A 23,649-nucleotide genomic window follows, 5' to 3' on the forward strand; every position below is an offset into this window, starting at 1 on the left:
CAGAATTCTTGTGTTCTTTTTACTGAGGATCTTGTCTTGATACATCTTGTCCTGTGTTTCCCTTTCCTCTCCACTCCAAAACTCAAGTTCTTTATGTCTTTTTCAGCCCTGTAAGCCCTTTCCAGCACCAGAACCTGAACTATGTATTTCCCAGCACCTTCTGACCTCCTACTCTGTTTTGGACATAATTACTGTTTCAAGTAATAATCTGTTAGCTGGCGCTCAGTCCTTCTATTTTTGTTTTCATGCTTCTCCCTTTGATGTAACAGGCTTTGCAATTAAAATTTTGGCCAATGCTCTTACCTATATTTAATGCCTTATTATAACTCACTAATACATCTCCATGATTTCTCACTGTTGTCACAGCATACACCTTCAAATATTTGGCTGTAATTTCCCTCCTATCACTTACGATCACTGGCTAAGGACCATTAAGGACCATCTGCCCTTTACCATCTACTTTTTGAAAATGTTTTTGTTTTTCCTGAATAGTCCTTAGTATTGATCAGCTTTTTTTTATTGTATTTGTAATCATCATCTTGGACACAGTGACACAGAGGAGTTAGCAATGTACCTGCAGTTCCACCACTCTCGTTGGACTGAAAATCAGATATTCACATGTTTGTTCTTAAGTGCTGAATTTTTACCGGGTAGGCTTCATGTGGTTTGTGTGTGAATCATAAACTGCATTTTCCTTATACTGTGACAAGTGGAGGCACTTTGTAGTGCTATTTGCAGCACTTACTGCAGCAGAGTAAACCCCATGTTAGGGGAAAAAAAAGACAAAAAAACCTTGTCAGGACTGTAGCTACTCTTTCTCTCTGCAGGGGAGAATAAGGCCCTGACACAGCTGAGCAGTTTTATAAATGCCCTGCACAAAACACATCGCACATTATTTTCTGGTAGGTGTAATCGTACATCGTCCAATTAAATATGAAAAATACATTTTTTATGTTCTCATTTTTACATGCAGTTCTATCCAGAAGATAATGCATTTCCTTCTGTATCTTGCCAGTTTCCCCCATTACTTCAGGCTGCCTAATAGCCCCATCTGTTTTTGGCTGAGAAAGATTAATGACCAATAGCGCAGGGAGCCCTGGCAAATCAGCAGAGATATTACTCTTAGGCATTGCACAAGACATTCCGTGCTGCTCTGCCAGACATTGTATGGGTGTTCCTCAGGTTTGAGTGCAGCAACAGGAGAACACAGCAAGCTCAGCAAGTGGGGTGAGCATCATTATTTATGAATTTCAGCAAGTCTAATACATTAGAAGGTAGCAGTGCACAAAAAAAGTATCTCTGTTAGCTCCAAACCAATTTGATTTTAGAAAAAGAAAGGAGCAAAGTTTCTGAAACTGCAGTGAATGAGACTGAAACAAAGTCACTTGTAGACAATGACAGCCAGTAACCTGCTGTTTCCATTTCAGCATTGAAAATGCAGAAGCATTGACAGGTAAATGAAGTAATTTTTATGGTAGTAATTCAGAGTTCACATTGATGCTGTATGTTTACAGCTAAACACTCCAGTGAACTGCTAAATGTTTGAAGAGTGTTATTGTGGTTCACTATATAAATTTCAGTTTGAAGAAGCTGCTGGCTGTGCGCAGCAAGTCAGGGATCAGGAAAGGCTTGCAAATCTGGATTTAGAAATACCTTTCTTTTATAGGAACTTGTTTTCATCTGTAGTTCTACATTCCCAAGACAAGACACAAAGTCCTCAAGAATTTCAAAAGAAGCTTTTCTACAGTCTACAGGATGCGTTCCTCTTACGAATACTGGGAATTTGGGGTTTGCTTGTTCTACAGAGTGGAGTTATTGCACTCAGTTGAAAAAAAAAAAAGACTCTGGGAATTGGGAAAACAGCTAAATATTTGTTCATGTGAGGTATCATATGGATTTAGGTATCCAGACATATTAATAGTTACTGTAATGGAGAATTAGCTTATCAATAGTATTAGGATGTAAAATATCAGAATGTCCTAAACTTCTGCAAAATGCATTCGTGAGAAGCATTGTGCAGGTGACAAAGGCTTCATTTGAGCTCCACGGTGTGTTGCCACAAGATTTCAATCCAAAGTAAACAGTTCTGACTTGGGGGCTAGTTCTCCAGTCAGACATGTAGACACTACCCTCACAACACATATTCAAGAAGAGGTCTCCAAACACTAGGCGAAGTAACTCAAGCCAAGCTAAGTCTATTCCACAGTATTATGGCAACATATTTCTCAGTGGACACATACATTACCTAAATTAACCATTTTATCACAAGACTCCTGCTAAGGCTGAAAGATCAGCCATGTGAAAGATACATGTTGCTGCTGGAACTGGTGCTTGGCTCATGTGACTTATTTCTGCCCCCTGGTATGTACATTTTAGGATGTAGTCCCTACATGATCATTTGCTGGGTATTTCAGAGGACTCATCTATCATTCTGTGCACAGAGTGGACGGTACTCAGGGATTGAAGCATCTGGGTGATACTTCTTTTTACTTTTGCTCACACTGAGCTTTTCATAATATGAGAGCAGCCTGGATTCTGAGCAAAGCCAGACATTTTTTTAACTTTTTTTTTTTTTTTTCCTGAGAGATAGGTTTAAACTGTGATTTAGGAAAATCAATTATCCCCCATGCCCTCAGGCTTTCTGAGCAGAATGCCTGCAGTTCTGTTCTATGGGCTTCTCTGGCGTAGAAGGATCCCATGGAACTGATGGAAATTACACACTCAGAAGCCATGCGGCACTCAGCCCTGAGCCTATGAATGCTAGCTGAGCATGCAACAGTGATGAATCCCAGCTCTGCCTGAGCCCCAGTGTGTCTGCCCCCACTCAGGGAGCACTGAAGGCTATTAGCATAGTTTGTCAGGAGAGCAGAGAAAAAGAGATGGAGTAAATAACTTTATGTAGCCAAATTTCCAGAGGAATGAGAAAGGCAAAAGTATTCTGGGCTCTCTCAGAAGGGCTTTTTGTAAAATTGTTTGTGGGTTGAACTCATGGGTATTTCTTACCAAATGCTGGTCGTTGTGGTCCAACTGTAGTACATTCTGTGGGCTGTGAAATTCGTGGAAGTCTGCACTGAGATTAAACTGTTCTCAGCTCAAAGATATTTAATTTGTTTCAATTCTTTGGATTGCTCCTAATGGAAAGGACAAGTTTAAAGAAAAAAAAAAAAAGATAATAGCAGATGGGTAACAGTAGGAGTCTGATTATTCAGCCTTTGTAAAATTGTCTGCACCTTAAGTCAGCACTGGGGTCAATGGTTTGGGCAAAGCTGGCTTTAGCGAGGTTCATAGAGTTTTGTCTTTTGATCTGCCTGTGGATCTGTTGTTCCAGCAGTGCTCTCCAGTGATGCTGTAAGGAAAGGCAAAACCAACCGGTGCTGATTGATCTGCAAACTCTTTATCCAGTCGGAACTAAACACCAGCAGCAGGGAGGAAAGCACTGCTGCCTGCTTTGAGTTTTTGTGAGAGGGCGATCGTGAGTTCCAAATTAAATTTATTATTCCAGACTTTGTGGAACTTTTCTACATTTTAGATGTGTGCTCACAGGGAGTGACATAGGTCCCTTGGGTTTAGGTAGAGGTGGATAGAATGAAATAGGAAGTGTATTTATTTTCCCTCAACATCTTGCCCAGATGTTAACTAATTATATTAGCAGCAATTAATCCAGCTGGCTTGAGACCCATCATTCACGCTGAGCAGTAAGCTTCTGCTGTGTTGATAAGAGAATAGACATATCATGAATGAAATGATGCTTTCTGTCCATAACATTAATGAATTTTGCTATAATTATTCATATGTCCAAATCAGCCATGGATAATTAATATCTTATCTATGACTCATGGATAGTTTACATCTTTTGCTTTCTGTTAGGGTTTATACAGCAAAGGCAGTCCAAAAAAGCAATGCTTTCTGTATGGACTCATGAGATTAATATTCATGGAGATGCATGATAAGTGCAAAATATCCACCAGGTTTTGTAATCAAAGTGGAAAATGGAGGCACAGTCTTCTCCTTTCTGTTTACACGTGTGTGTAATGAAAGTAACTCCCTAAATGGGTTCACCTAAGATCCAAATATTTTATCATTTTTGTTGCTTTCATTTCCATTTTCATACATGAGTTTGCCAAACTTTATTTTCTCAAGCCAATACATCTCTCTCCTGCATCGGACCTGCAAATACTACAGTACGTTCTAGGGCACAGAATAGGAACTGTTCTTTAGTATAGAGGTGCCTTTCTGTAGCCTCAGGGATTGCTCTTTGCTTTGTGCTATCAAAGCTTTCATTTCTATCATCTTCTAAGAATGAAACACCACTGGCTTATGCTGTCCCCCTGCATGAGTTACCAATACACCATGGCATGGCACTTGGGCCTCCAAATGAATTTGTTCTGCAGCTTTTTCCCATTTTAATTTTCAGGCCTAAGCCTAAGAGGAAAATCAGCAATGTGAAGCTATAAGGATGGAATCACTGTGTCTTGCATTATTTTTGATATATTGACATTTTTAAAACTTTTCTATACCCTGAACTATATACCTTCCAGAAAAATGTTGTTTTGAGAGTATCACTGTGAATTATCTAATTGGGTTGAAATAATCTACATGTACAAAAAGTTTGCACAAGTTTCCATAATGTGCAAATTTGCTACCAGTTCTGTTGAAATTAATTTCAGAAGCCTTCAGACTGCCTGTTGTAGAGTTTTCTGTTCTTGTCCTGCATTCTCAATATCCCATACCCCCAAATCCATGCATGTGAAACCTTAAGTATGTGTTGGCAGCTACTTGGAAGACAGCATAGGTACTTTTAATGAAGTTGAGATCTGGCTATGTCTGTTAGATAAGGTAAAAAATCAGTCCACTATTGGCTCCCTTAAACCAGCGTGAATTCATTTAAATGAAACAAATACTTGGGCTGCTGTGAGCAGGGAACAGAGAGACTTAGATTTTTTATACAGTTAAGGCCAAAAAGAGATCAGGTTCATTAGGGCACCTAACTACAATTTTCTAGCAGTGGGTAAGATGGTGATGGTGATTGTGTGGCTCTGGAAGAAACAAAGACTTTAGAATATTTGACAGTTGTCATTTGATTTTGCTTTTCCTACACAGTTGAATTGCCTTTCACAAAGCCATCTCCCAGCAGCAACGGACAAGCACTAAATCACATAATAATTCTACAAAGACTCCTTTTCCTCCCAATTTCACTATAGGACACATTGGCATAATTTGCTCTGTTTCTCCACCCTACAGTAGAAGAAGTCCCATAACCTGAAGAAAGGTAGCACTGAAGTGATCTAAATATCTTGTACCTTCTAAGCCCAGAACCCCATGCCCAATCTTCAGTCCCAGATTCATCCCATACAACAACTTGGCAGCTGTCTGAGAGCTGTGATGTTGGAGCTGTTCCCTTTGTTTCTTTTGGTAATTGATGGAATGAGCAGGACTTCTCCAGAGAACTTTTATGTTCACCTAAGCATTAAATCACTCCTCTGCTCACTGACTCACCGTCCCTGGAGGTGTTCCAGAGCCGTGTGGATGTGGCACTGAGGGACATGCTTAGTGGGCATGGTGGGGATGGGCTGATGATTGGACCGGGTGATCTTAGAGGTCTTTTCCAACCTTAATAATTCTGTGATTCTGTGACGAGCAGAAAAGGCTGCAGTGTTGAAGGTTCCCCACGCGGGTGACTCAGGCATGCCCCTGCCTGAAGTAACATGGGACAAATCTGGGCCAGCTCCAGTTTTAAAGCTGCCACCTCCTTATCTAAGATTGCAGGTGTCAAAATCTCCTGGAAACTGAGCAGTAAGTGCTACAAGGCTGTAAACTCAGTATTAACTGACAATTCTGAAAATAACAATCTATGTGATGGAAAACGTGTGGGCAGATCAGTCTTGGGAGGGGGGTGATGTGTGGACTGCAGAGACTGTGATACACATTGTGACAGGCACCTCATGCTAACAGCCAGAAAAGTACACATTTGCAGCACAAAGCTGCAAGGTTCATAATGATGATTAAAATATCACCCATGGTCTGGTTGTGCAGTGTCTGTTGCACCGTATTACTGCTGTGTAACTGCTGCTGGATGGTGTCAGCCTGCACTTTTCCTAAAGTACAAGTAGGGAATCCATGGGAGAGAAGAAAATTCACCCTTCCCTCAGTGTTTCTTCCTAAGGCTCAAACCTCACTCCTGGTCTGTCATGACTGAGGTGGTTTTACATCCTCCAGGAGAAAATTGGGCTGTTGTGACCTTTAAGGTGAAACATTCACGAAACAAAGCTTGTCACTTGCTAGCAAGGCTTGAGCTGAAGGGGTTTGTATCTTCACATCACCACCCTGTCAGTGCATTACCTGACTGCCTGGCCTTCTGCTCGAGCTAATAGCAAAACCTTTTGTTTCCCTCCCAGGTTGGGGAAAGGTCCTTGAATAACATTTCAGTAAAGAAAAAAGAAAAATAAAGAAAAAATGCATATCTTATCCTTCTGCTGCCCCATCTACCACACACCTCCCCCCAGGGTTACGCTGAGGCAACTCACATTTAATGCAGATCTCTTAGTTGACATGTTTGCTTCAGTCCATGTGTAAGTTTTCTAGGTGGCGATTTTATTGAGGAAAGTGCTGTTTAGATTGTGTGTGCAAAAATCAATGGCTTGTAAATATATTAAAAAGACAAAAAAGAAAAAAAAAAAAAAAAAAGGTTAATTTTCAGTTGTGCAATAAAATTGTGAAATAATCCTCTCCATTCCTTCCTGGTGTCTGACTTGACATGTGCTGCCTTCAGGAGCTATTGTTTCTTCTGCTGGAAACAGAAAGCAGAAAGGTTGTGGATTGTTCAGTTTTCGTCTTTGAGCCTTTTATTACTTTTAATTCACTTTATCGTTGTCTTTAATCTGGTTTATGCCTCCAACTGTGGTTCAATCAGATGCATTAGCACAAGGCTGTCCCCGCTGAAGACAGGTGAGTCCTTATGTCCTTATCTGCTCTGCATTAATCCCAGGGTTATCTGCTTTTCTTGAGCTTGACCTGCTGGCTGTTGGCAGGACTCAAAGATAAGACTTTGGTAATCAAAGTAATCAAAGACTTTGGCATATGGGAGAAGTTGTTCAGTTCATACTTAATTGTGACAAGAGACAGATGGATTCCCTTCAATGAACAACATCTCACCAACACCATGGAAGCCAACCCAGCCCACAGGTTAGTATTGCAAATGCTTTATCTGCTGGGAGAAAGGGTGGATTTTCCATTATATGCAAGTCCTTCTCTTGGCAATAGAAAACACTAGGTAAAAAACAGAAGCCTCCACTTTTCTTTTAATTAACCCTTGCTGATAGATGGCTAATAAGTTTTTCAGGTGCTCAGAGCTGCAGCTGACCTCCCGTAATCTCACTTCAGCACTTACACTGCTACATCTTTCAGCACTTCCAAGTGAAACCATAAGAAAACAGTTCCCTCATTCCCTCCTTGCCACTTCATGGCCTGAGGCTTCTCTGCAGAAAAGTTTCATTACAAAGAAAGCAGATGAGGGCAGGAGTGGAAAGACAGGTCAGTTGCATAATTCTTTGTGCTTGCTTTTTTTCAAGCCAAACTTTTTAAAGTAGCATCTACTAAAGAGTGCATTTGTCAGCACAGAATTTGCATCTGCAGGGACATCATAAAGAATAGCTTGTCCCTAGATGTAGAGTATGGAGCCTCTCTGAATGATTCAACAGAATGTGGGCAAAGATTGGCATAAGTTGAAAAGCTGGCTGAATTGCTCTTCCCCCCTCCCCCCCCTCAATGATTACAGAATCAAATAGTTTTTGTGTGGCACTGGAACAGACTGGGGTACCAAGAAGACTTAAAGTGAAAGCACTGTGGATTCATTACCAGAGGCATAAATACTGGGAAAAGTATATATACATATAAATAGGTAGGAAAAAAAAAAAAAGAAAGAAAGATGAAAGGCTGGAAATATACAGATGGGGATTTTATGAGCTGAACTCTGCAGTCACTGGAGAGAAAGAGAAAAGCTGCAGGTGGAACTCCCTTAAATTCCCTGACTTTGCAGCAGAGCAAAGCTAGCTTGCATTGGGAAATGAATGACTGAGCAGGTGTAAGAAGTGAATGGCATTAACTGTGTAAATAGCAGCTGATTTTCAATAATCAGGTTCCCAGAAGGGATCCTCTGCCTTTGCCGTTTCTACATACATTACCCACAACCATTCTTACCCATCCACCTCTGAGAAATCAGTAATAAGAAAGAGAGCTTCCTTTAGGATTTGTGTCAAATATTAATGCCGTAGGACATATAGTAATGCAGATTGCTACGTGCTTACTTTGGGGTCAGAAGCTAGGTTTCAGCAAAAGAAGGCAAGCTGAGATCCTGAGATAAATACTGATGAGGCATTACGCAGCCCCACATCGTCCTAGCTCTTTGCATGACTCCCAGTGACCCATGTGCAACCTCAGCTACTTTTGAGCTGCCACTGACCAGGTGGAATGGGCGGACAAGGGATGCATGTGTGTTTGCTACCCATGGTATGTTATCCAGCTCAAGATCCAGGAGATGTTACTCGGGTGTCAGTGGGAGTTCTGCCATAGATTCAGCCATTTAAATGGCTTCAAGGAAGATCATTTCTCTCCCTAGTTAGCCACTTCAGTTTCTGTCGCTTATTTCCACAGATCGAATCTGGTTACTATGTCTTCACCTCCCTGTGTACTAAAAGAGTGTAGTCTACCGTTTCCCTTTTTTCCCCCCACCCAAATCATATCTCAAGAACAACTTGCATGATGGCAAGGTGTCTGGTGGCTGTGGGGGGAAAGAGAAAGTCAAAATCGAATTCACATGTCCAGAAGTTGGATTTCATAGTTAAGGCCCTGGAAGATTTATAAAACTCTAGCCTGGGTAATTTTGTATTTGAATATAAATAAAAGAGAAACATACATCTCTTCAGAGAAAAGCCATAATGGGGTGACAGTTATTCTTCCCCCCATTACTGACTGCATTAAATCCATAGCATCAGCTGATCACTAAATACCCTCTGTACATCAGGAGAGAAACAGGTTTTTTTCTGACACAAAACCCCAGTTTGGCTCCAGAGCTGGCAGCTACCTCAGGTGGTGAATGGCAGCAGTGTTTCTGAGCTTCTCTTCCAGGCTCTTTGCTGATGCAGCGTCTTCATTTATGCTAGGTTCTGATTTTTGAAGGTTAATTTTGCAAATATAAGAACTGTACACATTTTTGAAACAAAAGCCAATATTTTGAAGTGGCCACCAGGGAGAAAGATGAACAACCATAACGAGTTCAATTCATCCTCTGCTTCAGGGCATAACAACGTTCTTTAGAAGCAAATGTTCCCCTTTCCTGAACTGCACAGAAAAGTGTGAGGCATTCATATATGGTTACCTTCCCTTTACTGTGCCCTTGGATTCTTCTTTCCCTTGAGCACTCTTGGGTGTCTTATTGAGAGCAGCCCTTTCATACTGCTTTCTGGGAGCTGCCACCCCATCAGCCTCACTGCTGCTCCCACAGAAGCACCGTTTTCACTATTCCATCCCCTTGCATTCTTCCCCTATGCAGTGGCTCTTCAGGTGGTGAGGCTGTGTGCTCTCATACAGGTAGGCTGGAAGTCTGCAGAGCACAGGTCATTCCTAGCACTGAGAAAATTGCTGTGGAAACTTCCTGCTTGTTCTGGCTATACCACTACCCTGGCAGAGATTGGAGTGGTGGAGTCACTGCGTTTAAAGAAAGGGCAGATATGGTACATAGGGACATGGTTAGTGGGTGCTAAGAGAACCAGAAGTGCTGAGTCACAGTCTGAAGTAGTGATTGAGCACCTGGTAGGAAAGCAGGGCCAATCCTGGGGGAGCTCATGTGCACACAGTGCATCTCAGTGACCATAAGGGGTGGAGCCAGGATCCATTCCTTCCCAAACCTCATATAAGGGTTGGCACTGGAGGCAAGAGTGGTTTACTAGGGTTCCCTGTGTACCTGAGGTTTTATGAAGGTAAGTAGCTTTTTTTTTTCATTTACTTCTGTGTCTACAGATGTTGTATTTGAACAAGTCCTTACTTGCTGCAGGCTGGGATCTTGTTACTCTGGTGTCATTGCTGCATTTTCCATCGTGTTATACTGGGCAATACTGGTAGTAGGTGGATGGTTGAACTAGATGATCTTAGATGTCTTTTCCAGCCTTAATTATTCTATGATTTTTTGCACAGTGTTGTTCAGAAGTGCTGCAAGCTCACCAAGACCATGTGAACTCTCAGGTTATTTCAGTGAAGCCAGGTGGTTTCCTACAGGTTACTTTAGGAGCGGAAACACAAACCCTTGTCCCTACTTGCCTTTCCAGTAAAAGGTGTGCTCATCAACACCAGTTACCATGATGTCACTGTGCTTTTGCTTTCTGATATAGTGGAGCTGTATGGTACTGTATGTCAAAGCTGTTCTTGGACAAGAGCTTTCCTCTCTGAAGGGAATCGCCTTGCTATGGGGATGTCTGCCTACGCACGGCCAGACTTAATTTTGTTGTCTTCCCCCTGCAGAGAGGATAGGTTTATTCTGAGCAATGGAAACAATCTGCCAGTTCTGCTCATTCCAGTTAAGCACGAGGCACAGAATCTTAACTTTATGTGCCCCTCAAAATAACAACAGGATGTTTAATTTTCAGCTGGAGCCTGTAAAAGTCCTTCTGCCTCAGTACTGCACATAACCTTACAAACTAAAGCAGAACATGGCAGAGTCACAGAGCTGATTTTCCCTCCCAGGTACAGCATGGAGCTGGCCAATGACCTGGGCAAATGCTCCCTCCCTTTGCTGGCTGTCAGGGAGGGCAGGAATCAAGAGCCAGGGGGTGCCTTTAAGCTCAGTATCTTGAGTTTGGTGGTTATTTATTGCACTTAAATCTTTGTGGAATGTTTGTTTCATGAGACACAGATTTAAATTGGATGGTTTGTTGATTTGATTGAGAAAAGTCGTTAGTATGGCAGTGAAAACTTGTTAGTCAAAGATTTTTAACCCAGCTGTTCCTAGGGGGAGAAAAGGAAAAAAGAAAAAAGAAGAAAAAAAAAAAAAAAAAAAAAAAAATCAGATGGGATTTTACTGCTGATTCCAGTGCTAAATGTGGTTTGCTTCACAAGCTGTTACAAAGCTATATGCATGGGAGCCAGAGTACTTTGTTATTGAAAAGGGAAATATTGCCATCTCTGTTGCATCTCTACTTGACTTTGACTAGAAGACAATAGTGTAGGGCTGTTTGTGTGCTTGTAGTGACACCAGGTGAAAAAATGTGAGTAAATCTTTTCTTCTGGTGCACAGCTGCCATGAAGCCAGAAGACAGTTCTGAGGGAGCAGTGTTCTGCTGGCAGTTCTGTGGGGCTGGTTTTCGTAGAGCAGTGAGAGGCCTCTATAGGTCCCTTTGTTTCTGTTCCTCTCCCAGCTGGGTAGTTCAGGATCAAGATGAGTAAATTGTGGCTGATGCCCTGCACTGCAGGCTGCAGTACATGATGTCCCACGGGTGTCCAGCCTCCATAGTATGTATGCTGTAGAAAATGTGATTTACAATTAATAAATACAATTTAATAAATACAATTTAATAAAATTACTGTAAAGTGCATTTTAGTATTGAGTTATTTGAAGTAGGTTGAGGTTAATCAGTTTGTCAATGTAGCAGTAAATCCTAAAGAAGTAAAAATAAATTAAAAAAAAAAAAAAATTTTTTTTTTAAAGCCCAGTTCTATTAAATCCATATTTGACTTAGATGTTTAGATTGGCTGCAAAGAAAAACTTTTCTACCTGAGGACTGTGAAGCAAAGGCATAGGTTGCTCAGAGAGGCCATGTAGGTTCTATCCCTTGAGATTTTGAAGATACGACTGAATTGAGCACTAAGAAACCCAGTCTGACTTGAGAGCTGACCCTGCTTTCAGTAGAAGATTGTATCAGAGATCTTTTGAGGTCACTTTCTGTTCAATGGATCCAATGAAGTAGCATTACATTTGGTTAGTTCTTCTTTTCAGGGGCTGTAGAGATAGCTGGGAGAGGTATCTTAAACCTTTCTTGGCCCTTACTCCTCTGCTTTGCTGCTGCAGAGAGTCTTCACGAAATTTCTAATAATCCTCTGGAAGGTATGTGAGACAATACACTGAAGAAGCAGCGAGGAAGGAATGATGTGAGAGAAGACTGCTCAGAAAGGCAAGGATGGTGTATAAACAGTCTTGAAAGTGAGCCAGAGACAAATGGACTGGGTGGTGGGGATAGAAAATAGGCTTAGGAGAGGAAGAAGACCAACGTAAGAGATTATTAAGCTAGGACAGGAAAATGAGGAAAAGCAATGAAAGATCACAGGGAAAGCATGAAGGAGAAGCTTCTGTGTGAGCCACTGAAGGCAGCTGCAAATACTGGGCAGAGGTTCCTATGTGGCTTATCCATCTCCTGGATAAGGAGGATGCCCAAGAACGCGAGCAAACAGATGCAGGCAGGAGCAGGAATTTTCTGCCAATCTTTCTCCAGAGACTGCTCCCTGAGAGCAGTCACACCAGCACTACCTGCTGCTTGCTGAACTCAGCCCATTGGGGGTGCCTCTGGCTCCCTCTCACTAGAGCTGCCATCAGACTCAGCGTATGTGAGCTCATCCAACCTATACAGAAAGCCCTGCAACCACCCACCCATCACAGCTCTGCTCTGCTTCCCCACCAGCAGCATATTCTGGAAGCTCTGCATGCTCAGGTGCTCTCCTGCACACCAGCCAGTCTGCTCTCATCTCTCTTAACTGCGCTCTTCTTTTGCCGCTACATAAACCATGTACTGCTGTGAAATGAAGCTTACAGTCACAGGCAGAAAGCTTTTTAGTGCCATTTAATGCATGAAATCTCTTGCAACAGTTCCAAACTTGACTGCTTTGCTGCTGGAAACAAGTGATAGGAGAAGTAACAGCCCACGAGAATGATGCAATACTGCAGCTATAAGGTGGGTCTACCAGTGCCCACCTGTTCCCTAAGCTTTGTTGTGCTCCAGGCTGCAGTTTTGCTTGGCATCTCTGAAGGCATTAATGATGTCAGGTTGCAGAGTCCATTGCCAAAGGCTTAACCAGGCATGCACTGAAAATACTGAGAAATCATGCAGCACAAATCTGCTTATCGTTTACCTGCCTTAGAGCTGAGAGCCAGGGAAAATAGCTCAGGCTATTGTGTACAGCAAGTGATTCAGGAAAGTCAATTGCACAGGCTGCAAGATTGACAAGTAAATACATTTTTGAAAAGTGCCTACACAGAACTGGTTGGGCAGGCACAATTCACTGTTTTCAGGCAATGTGGGGATGCAGGCTGGCAAACGGGGCCACCTTGATCGCGTTCACAACCAAAGAGTTGTGTACGTGGGCTGGCATTGCCATCTGCTGGCTGCCGCTCCAGCTGGGTGCCACTGGGTGTCAGAGTATTTCAAGACTTTACTATGCTTATTCCTATGGTCATCACCACTTCTCCTTCCCTCTGCATGGCTGAGACCAGTGGTGGTCCTGCCTTCTTGTTCCCTTGGGGATGACTCCTCTGTTTCGCACTTTGTTCTTCTGATATTTTTTTTTTTTTTTCATTTATTCTATGCATGTAGTTTTGACTCTTTGTTTTCTCTAGCTCAGTACAAATGTTATTGCCTCTATTTGGGGTGTCATTGCCCACTGTGCTAGCAACTGTGTGGAAATGTTAGTTACTGTGGTTTTAATGAGTTAGCTAGTGAATGTTAACTATTGCTGTGTAAAATACTAAAAAGCAGTGAAAGATACTTTTGGAGAGAGTCAGAAGCTGAAACAGCCTTTTCTCTTTTTTGCTGGCATTCAGTTTGCTGGTTAATGATGTTCCTTCTGCTGCTCTTGACTAAGTTTCTAGGACAGTATTCTTTGCTGGGGACAGGCCCACAGCTTTTAGTGGTGTTGCATTAAAAAGAAGAACCAAGTTTGTAGCCCTAAGAGACTTGACTGCTCTTCCAGTATTAGAGTGCACACACTGTGGCAATCTTGCCTTGGAGAGATGGTATCTTTCCAGGAGAATGTGAATCTCTCAAACAAGAAAGGAGTAAAGGGAAGTTAAAGCCAAATTTGGGGTGCAGGATGAAAACCGAGAAACTTGTTTGTGAGTTGCAAATTGTCACCAGGGACTGAATATTTTTCCCCCTATTAACTGGCACCATGTTTTCCATCAAATGGGTTCATACTATTGCCTCATGCAATGCACAAAATTTTTTTTACAGCAAATCAAACTGAGAAAGAGCACAGAGGAAAGGCTGGGAAGTTATCTCCTGCCATAACAGCAACTTGCATATAGAACTAAGCTCTACTAGCTATGATCTTCCCTCTATGGTATGATATGCCTGCAGCAAGAGGGATTGAGCTTGATGATCCTTGAGGTCCCTTCCAACCAAGACATTCTATGGTATGGCTTCCAGATGAAACTTCGTGGACACTTCTAACTGCAAAAGTAACCAAGCATTGGATGAAAGTGAGAGTAACCATTGAAATAGAGTGGCCATCGCTTTTTTGTCAGATGCAACCAACACATGTGGGTATTTAACAGTGCTCAGCTCCTGATGGGTCTTGTGGCAACAGGCATATCAGTGACACCAAAATAAATGCATTGATAGTGGCAACCTACAAAATCTGGACAAGAAGCAAAAACCTAGCAGAAGAACAAGGCACAAAAAAAACCTAAAAAATGTCAGAAGACACTACTGGCTAAACACTGTGCAGGATGCTCAGTAGGGAAGGAAGTCCCGCAGATGATGTTACCTGGGGCTGAGAACCTAGATCTAATTCATATGTACCCTATAGTCAGATAAACTATATCAGCACAGTTCAGGGTAGTGGAGTTGAACAGAGATGGGTACAAAATTGCTACTAGATATCTCACACTTAGGGGAGCATCATGAATCACTAAAGTAGAGCACAATTCAGTCACCTTAATGAGCAGGGAGACTGTGCTTCCTGTATCTGTCAGTCATAAAGGAAATCCTACAAAGAGAGGCAGAATCATGATGCACTTGCAATCACTTTAAAATCTGAAGACAAGTTATCTGATACAACCATATATTTTTTGCGACAACTGATTCTGTTCCAATTATGCTCCAATGATGGAGCAAACTTGAAAAGTTATGTCATGCAGTAGAGCCTACCACGTGGCATTATTTCATGTGATCATACTGCTGCTTGGTCACTTACATCCTGCTCCTGACAGCTGAGCTAATGTATCAGTAACTTATTCTCTCTTCATCTTTTCCCTTGAGTACTTGGAACAATATCCTCCACTGGATATAAGCTGCTGGTCCTTAGAAACATAACAGTAACAAAGAACAGAATCTGTAGTTTCAGACTCGCCAAATTAAGCTGTACTGCTCTCAGCCCAACACCTCTTTTTAATGGCTCGGTGTGACATGAATGCTTGGAAAATCAGACGGATTATCCATCTCATGACTAACGTCAAACAGGATTCAGTGGTTTTCTCTGTGTTTCTTTGCATTCAAGATGATCAGCTCTGAAAACAAAAGCACAGGCTGTTAGATTGCGCAGAATTGGAGAGGCTGCTGCCCAGAAATTTTGCTCTGAAGGGTCACCAGTAGAGTGATGCTAATCTAGTTTGAAAACAGCTATTCCTTGTGGAGCAGAAAGTAATTCTGTTGGCGAAATCATGAACACTATGATCTTATTTATTTATTTATTTTTACCTGGAACTTTATCTGCCCATGTCCTGCTGCATTTGAAGTTGGTTTTCCTTTTTAACCTCTGCAAAGACAGCTGTCTGGAGGGTCACCCACTTATAATCAGATTTGTTGCTTGCATGCTAAGTGAGGGGGAGAAAGAAGAAAAACAAATTATGATTAATTATAGCCACTGTTCTGCCACTAGAGAATCCTGGAAAATATCAGTCACGTTTCTGAATCTCTCACAGTGGCTACAACAGGATTAACAATCGAAGCAAGGTGAAAATCTGTATGAGGTAGAGAGAAATCTCTGAGGCTGCCTTTGAAATACTCAAGGAAGGTTAAGTAATATGTCACTGACTCACTGCAGTTGGGGATAAGGTTAACCAGGAGATATTCTTAGCAAAGTACCTAAGAACTGAAAATGTGCACCCCTGGGAACATGCATCTACTTACACTCAATTGACTGATGATTTGGAAAGCTCAGTCCAGAGCATGGAGATAGCCAAATGAACCTCAGGCCTTCTAAAATATTATGACCCACAGAGTATGGGGCATGATATTGCATCCACTTCCCTTAGAGTCAAGTCAGAAGATACTCAGAATACTAAGCCCTAAGAGAGTCGTACCAATGATTGGAAGGCAATCCTGTATCTGCCACCCAAGGAGAGTTTTGCACCGAAATGAGGAGGGCATTCCTCAGACAGGGTACCAGTGAGTTTGCACTGCTACCACTTGCATGGTTGAGTAAAAGAAAGATGAAGTTTTCTCAGTCAAGTAGGCTTTGGGCTAGTCAACCTCAAACTTCTTTGTGGAGAGGCAGGAATACTGAGAAAGGAACATTTCAAGAAGCAAGATTGTTTTTTATGGACCTGCTGAGATCCGGGAAAGTCTTTGTTGAGCTGTATCTCAGTTTCCTCCCTGTGGGAAAGGAGGCTTGGGTTCAAGTCTCTCTCCATGTATTGAGGGACAGAGACAGTACATCTTTTCACATCAGGATGTCTCAAGCTATTTACATCATTTATGTATAGGGTGATTGGATTGTCTCTAGTCATAAAAGTGCAGGTACTTTTAAGCAATGATTGAAGGATGTCTTACACAGGTTATTTCAGTAATGCTCCAGGGGAATCTGAGTCAGTCAAGATTCTGAATGAGTTAAATGTACTAATTTCAATTTGTGCTGGCTTCTCAAAGATAATTCTATTATAGAACAGCCAGGTAATATGGTACAATTGACAGAAATTTTACTAATGCTTTGAGTAAAAGAGAAGAGTTTTGCAGCGGGTAAGGCTGAAGGGCATATGAGTCTGGAAGTATAAATGTGCTTTGTAGTGCTCTCCAGTGACTTTTATGCCTTGAGTAAGTTCAGGTAAGACGGACTATGAATCTAAACTACAGTTGTTATTCTGGATAATTATGTGGGTGGCCCAAGGTAGTTAATGTTTTGCCTGAGTCAGTCTGATTACTCAGCCTGCAAATTGTCAATACTCTCCAATGCACCAAAGAAGAAATGTCTGTCTGTGGAAACCTGGTGTTTTTAATTGAGACTTACACTTCATTTATCATATTGGGCTCTATCTCTCAATCCTTGGAATGCACATCATTTCAGGAAGCCAAAGAAAAAGTTGTCTTTGGAAGCCACGTCCTTTTGCTCCAAATGCTACAGTTAGCTAAATGTCACTTCTAGAAGCACTGTAATTCAAGTTAGTGAGTTATATGGGAATATTTCTGAGAATTTGATTTGTTTAAATCTGTCTTTGTTCTCATAATCTCAGATCCTAGCACTGCCCTTTCAAAATGCCAAATGCAACAGCTTGAATCATTAGTACACTTTGAATTCTGTTATTTGGGTTGTGCAATTGTGACTTCTGTCCTTTAGGCACTTTCATGCTGTGTGGGGAGTGGGTGGAAATAATATTTAAAACACCATAGGACAGTTCTAGTGTCATGTACAGTGTTGTAACTCCAGTGAAACCTAATATATCTATTCCAACCTTAACTGACACGAAGAAAATTTGCCTTGCTGTGTGGAACTTACCATTAACTCTTATCTCTGTCTGAAATTTAGTTTCCCTTCAATATTTCTTATCTACTTTACTCCCTACACGCTCAACTTGGAATTGTATTTCTTCTCTAAGAACCCAACTTTCTCCTTGGTGAGTCCATATGGAAATTCCACAGAGGGCAAAGAGGCAGATCTGTGGGGCAGCCTCCTTTCAGTTAGCATGGGCTGCTGCCCAGCCATCTGGCCTGCAAAACCTCCCTCTATACCTGTTGTGTTTTCTCTCTTGAACTGGATGGCTCCTCAATTCCAACAAAAATTCCAAAAAGTTTGCAGTCAACCTGTTTCTCATGTGTTTCTGCCATTCTTGGCAGGGAAGTTGCTTTTTTTTTTTTTTATCTAAAAGTATAGGGCTGGGGAAGACAAGGGCATAACTGGTGCTCTGTCAAAGCTGGCAGTAAGATGATAGTAAGATTAAGGGGTTTTTGAGGAAGAACTGAAATGTATGAAACAGAGAAAGGACAATCAGAAGGGATGGAAGGAGAGGAACAAAAGGAGAGAGAAATGGAGAAGCAGCAGTATGAGACCCCACAGATGGGGAGAGGGAAGAAGAGGAAAGAAAAAGAGAAAAGAAACACCAGAATGATTTAGTTAAATTCTATTTAAAAAAAAAAAAAAAGTAGATGACAACTGGTGGGATTTGTTATTCAATACTACTACCATATTTTGTGTTGCTTTCCATTGGTGTCAGATACATCAGGATACTTCCAGTGTTTTCTACTGCACACCCTTAAATACTTATTTTTTTGTCAACAAGAAACTTTGGGGTAAAGGGCTATCCAGGCTTTCGGCCAACTCCACTCAACTCACAAGAGAGTCTGCCTTCATTGTAAATCTTTTGGTATATGCTGGTGGAGAGCATTTGCTCTGCAGCTGCCATATATTCTCCTGAAATGGCATGTCATAATTACAACGTACGATGTAATGCATATGTAGGAAGACAACATAAGATTTCACTGTTGACCTTAATTTCAGCATTTCCCAGCTTTCAACTGCTTGAGTTTGCATCCTTGATGTTTTACCTTTCCCCTGAAATTATAAATAACACTTTGCATTTCTCTGATGTATTCTGCCCCAAAACTTGATACTGTTCTCTAAACAATTTTTTTATTAGGCTTGACAGCAGCCTTTTGAAGTAAGTAACTTTTGCCATTATTTCAGCTTTTGAAATGAATGCATGCAGAGATCATGCTTTACTTAGTCACACAGGATGTCAGTGAATTGGAAGTGACAGTCCCTATCTTCTACATCCTGACCTACCATTTGACCTTCATTCACACTTCTTTTCTAGATAAAAGCTCTTTTTAAGATCACAGGACTGCATTTGTGACTTTCCTATAGAATTGACTTGAAATAGCACCGTATGCCATTTGGAAATGTAAGGCCACATCTCATCTGCAGTGAGTCCGAACAGAATGCTCACTAACCCAGTCATACCCCAGTCAACCTGGGGTTCATTGCTAAGGGCCACATGAATACTTGATGAATAATAATATGGACTGGAAAAATCTGGATAATGCAGATGAGGTCTTGTGCAGGGGTTATTTGAAGTAATAACAATAATAGATTGTCACTAAGTTCTTGTTAGCTGACTTTAAATTTGATCTTCTTAATATAGTTTCTTGTTTGTCCATCAATAAAGGCCTTCTGTGCATCATGTTCCCTTTTGACAGAGCAGTCCCTGTCTGTTGGTAAGCTAATTACCTGTGTTTTCATCCTGCCCTGTAAACAGATCTCCCCTTGCCGTTATCACAGGTCACAGCTCACTTGTTTTCTAGTAGACTGCTTTTCCTTCTGTCAAACTACAAAGGCCTCTTCTTCCAAAGCGAGAGATAATAAGCATTAGAAACTAGTCCAGACTGTAACTGTATAATCCTTCTGTTCTGTACAGACAAAATATGTAACTAATTGAGAACAAAGTCTTCACCTTGCCTGTACACACTTGCCTTTTCACTCTGATAACTTGTGGCCTCATGCCTTAATTTTATTGGTTTTTGTTTCCTAAGTGCTATTTATGGTACTTCCATCTCTAAATGCCTTCACAGAACTTCTCTGATCAACTTCCTTGGCTATTTCAAGGAACAGAAATCTTCCTTTTGCCTCTGCCATGACTTTTCTCTTCTGCAGATCCAGGCAGTGTGGTTGGGTACCATTCCTGGAGCACTGAGCAATACTGGAATCCACTTGGCTTGGTAGTAGCAGCAGCAGCAAAAGCTGCTGGGCTGCACATCCTATGGTCTAGCATGAATCATAGGAGTATGTATCACTTCAGCCCCCAGACAGCAGTGGCCCTGCTCCACTGTTACAAACAGCTTCATGAAAAATGCTCCTCCCTGTCACCTCTCCTGAAAGAGACTTTTCCTGACATCATGTTTTTTCCCCACTCTTTGCCTCCTCCATCATGTGAATTGGACTGATGGATAGGCTGATAATGGAAATCAGCCTTTGCTGAAATAAGGGGTAGATTAAGGTGTAAAATCGGGTGTCAGGATCATATTTCTACCAGTGTACTTTGAAGCTTCTGGCTGTTCTCCATTTGGTGATGAATGGAAGGAGGGGGGAAAAAGAGAGAGTAGGAAGCCCCCCTGCTTTCATCAGGGGGAGAATGCTTAGTGTGCAGTAAATTCCTCATATTTCCAACTCATTTTGGAGCACATTTGCCAAGAGTTTGAGTTATGGACCTATAAGTCAAATACCTTGCAAAATAGGTGTCATTATTCTCCCATTTTTCACCTGAGCTTGTAAGTAGGCCACATACATCTTTGACTTACTGCAGCACAGATTTCTTGCATGTTCTGTTCTGTTCCTGTATGTCAATTAAACTCCAGCAGGGAGGTGATATATGAATGTATTTCATCAAAATAATTATGCCCAGATCCTGGTGATGGTGCTCCAACGAAAGATGTGTTACAGATACAACATGCCAGGAAGTGGCATCAGAACTTCTGCAAGTACCCAGTGGCTCCTACTGGACTGCACTATGACTTCATCTTAGCAGGTTCAACAGCATTTATTGTGTTGGCCCCATACCCTGCCACTGCTCCTGTGCCCAAGTGCTTCATACCACTTCACTTCTCTTGTAGGTGTAAGGAAGAAGAGAAACTTTCACCCCTATTTTGTGGTGGGAAAACAAATACTGCCAAGCTAATATACTTACACAGGAGATACTTTTTGAGGATTAAGGACTAAAAGAAAAAGGACCCACTTGACCAAATGGTCACTTCAGTCTTTTACTGATAATACTTGCCTTCTGGAATCCCAGATCTTTGTGGCTCATGAGAAAATCTAGAGCAAGGAAAACTTGCCTTAGGTGCAGGAAAATCAGGAAAAAGAACACTTAAGCAAAATGGACACATACAAGCTCATACAAACTCTGGTAGACTTGATCACTGTGTTGCCATTCAGAAGAATTCAGACAAGTAGAACAAATGGACCAGTATGGACCTAATGGTGTTCAACAAAGGGAGATGCAAAGTTGTCAAGTTGAGAAATCATGCTCTAGTATATGTTGGGAGTGGGCAGGCTAGAAAGCAACTTGGTAGAAAAAGACACATGGGATTTGGTGGACAGCAAGTTGACCATGAACCAATGTGTCCTTGCAGCTAAAAAGGCCAACAGCTTCCTTAGCTGCATTAGGAAGAGCGTTGCCGGGAATGATGATTCTTTTTCAGCGGTAGCAAGAGACCTCTTGGGAGTTTCATCCAGATCTTTGGCTCCTCTGTAGAAGGATATGGGCATATTGTAACTATGTCCAGGAGTTGGACTCGATGGTCCTTTTGAATCTCATCCAACTCAAGATATTTTATGAAAATGATTTGGACTCTGGAGCATCTGACATGTGGCAATTGTCATTGTTGGAATTGTTCAGCTTGGAGAAGAATATGGGGGATATTAACAGTATGCAAAATACTTGATAAGAAGGCATAAAGGCTACAGAGCCAGACTCTACTCAGTAATTCCCAGCGGCAGATGATGAAGAAATGGGCACAAACTGAAACAAAGGACAATCCATTTAAACGGGGAGCCAGGGGAACAACTTTTTCATTGTAAGGGCGCTGGAATAGAATGCCTAGAGAGCATGTAGAGTCTTCACTCTTCAAGATGCTTGAAACCTATCTGAGCAATTTTTATGCTCTAAGCACACCCACTCTGAGCCCAGAGGGCTGGACATGAGCACCTCCAAAGGTGCCTTTTAGCCTCAGCTGCTCTGTGACTCTGTGGGTCCTGCAGAGCTCATGGAGTGGAACAGGGCTGTGGTTTGGTTGATGATTTCTTCCACCAAGTGTTAATGCTAGTAATCTTTCTAATAAAACTTTTTTCATTTTCTTAAGGCAGCAGTGTTGTCCCTCAGGCTTTGCACAGACTTTGCTTAATTTGGGTGCGTCTCAGGGTTTGGTTTTAGTTGAAAACTTATCTTTGCATATGCTTTCAGTAAGGTTGCTCATGACTTTTTTTTCTCTACTGTTATGGCTGGTGGGGAAATTCCTGCCTTTGGTGGCACTGTGCACCTTTCTGAGCTTTGTACCTGACACTAGTTCACATAAAGATGCAAAATGCTCAGTCAGGTCTTTTACGCGTTCACTGGCTTTTTAGCAGGTCGTGAAGTGAATATTAAGCTGGTTGCTGCAGTTCTCTGAGCTATTAACCTGAAACAGCACTACAGCTTTTATTAGGTGCAGTGACTTTTTCAGATGCATTTTAGCATTTTTCCTCTGCACCACCTCTCTGAGAGATCTAACACAAAGGTGAAATGGCTTAACGTTTCAGGCACTGAAAAAGGAGTGTTTGTACTACCATAGGACTGTGTTATCTCGTCTGATAGCTTTCAGCTAACCAGTAATACCACTTGATTAGTTGATTCAATGTTCTTTACCAAGCCTACACTACCCAAAGTTAGTTGTTACATTGACCGATGCATTTCAGAAGAAATGAATTAATGTCTGTTGCATTGAGAACTCCTTCCCTCTGAATGTCTGCTTCAGGGGAGATTTAGATTGAATATTAGGAAAAACTTCTACTCTGAAAGAGTGGTGCTGCAGTGGCACAGGTTGCTCAGGGAGGTGGTGGAGTCACCATCCTTGGAGGTATTCCAGAACCGTGTGGATGTGGCACTGAGGGACATGGTTTTGTGGGCTATATTGGTAATAGGTGGATGGTTGGACTAGATGACCTTAGAGGTTTTTTCCAACCTTAATGATTTTTTCCAACCTATGGTGTCAATGAGGTCTCTTCCCCTTGCTCTTGTCACTGCCCATAGCCCATCTAAGGATCAGCCCTGCTGGTTCCTGAATCCCCAAGGAGTAGGAAGAAGAGGCAAGACAGCCTGGTGGTGCATGCTGTCTCCAGAGTCTACAGGGATATCAGTTCCAACTAAGGAGACCTTAGTGATTTTCTCCACTGTCAGCAACAGAGGGGAGTCCATAGCACTTCAACACGTGGCTGTCCCACTCCACCTTTCAAATGAAGGATAATGACCTCTAGTATGGGCTGTTCAGCATAGCTAAGCTGCAGCAATACAGGTGAGTTCACTATCTGCAGAAAACAGGAGGTGGAGAAAAGAAGGCAAAGTTGCCTGGAGAAGATCTTGTGACTGGCAGTGTAGGAAAGGCAGCACAGCAATGACAGTAGTGTCAATGTCATGTGGCAGGAACAGAAAACCCTCTTGAACTGCATGGAGTTTACAGTACAGCTCTTAAAGTGGTAAAAGTTCTTCACATCACCAGAGTGTCCAGTGAAGCAATATTCCTAACAGTTAAAGCTAGTCATGGTCTCTTTTCATAATTATGAGCCTTGCCTTCTGCCCTGGTGAAGATTTCCTGGGGCAGCATACTAAAACAGTGAGAGCTGTGTGCATTGCAAGTGTGCCTAGGTTTCCTAAAGCAAGACAGAAGGATAGTAACTGAGGCTGTGAATTTGATAAAATAGTGAGATACAGAA

The 23,649-nt window shown here is 41.8% G+C and overlaps 1 long non-coding RNA gene across 1 annotated transcript; it reads left to right on the forward strand.

Moving 5' to 3' along the window:
- The first annotated feature begins 9,950 nt into the window (after positions 1-9,950).
- On the forward strand, positions 9,951-22,005 carry LOC122190402. Its single transcript, XR_006182116.1, has 3 exons — positions 9,951-9,974; positions 20,626-20,710; positions 20,796-22,005. It is a non-coding gene; the product is annotated as an uncharacterized LOC122190402 (long non-coding RNA).
- The last annotated feature ends 1,644 nt before the right edge of the window (positions 22,006-23,649 follow it).

The sequence above is a fragment of the Lagopus leucura genome, unplaced genomic scaffold, assembly GCF_019238085.1.
Source record: "Lagopus leucura isolate 7727_CA_CO unplaced genomic scaffold, USGS_WTPT01 Super-Scaffold_100159, whole genome shotgun sequence".
Classification (NCBI taxonomy): domain Eukaryota; kingdom Metazoa; phylum Chordata; class Aves; order Galliformes; family Phasianidae; genus Lagopus; species Lagopus leucura.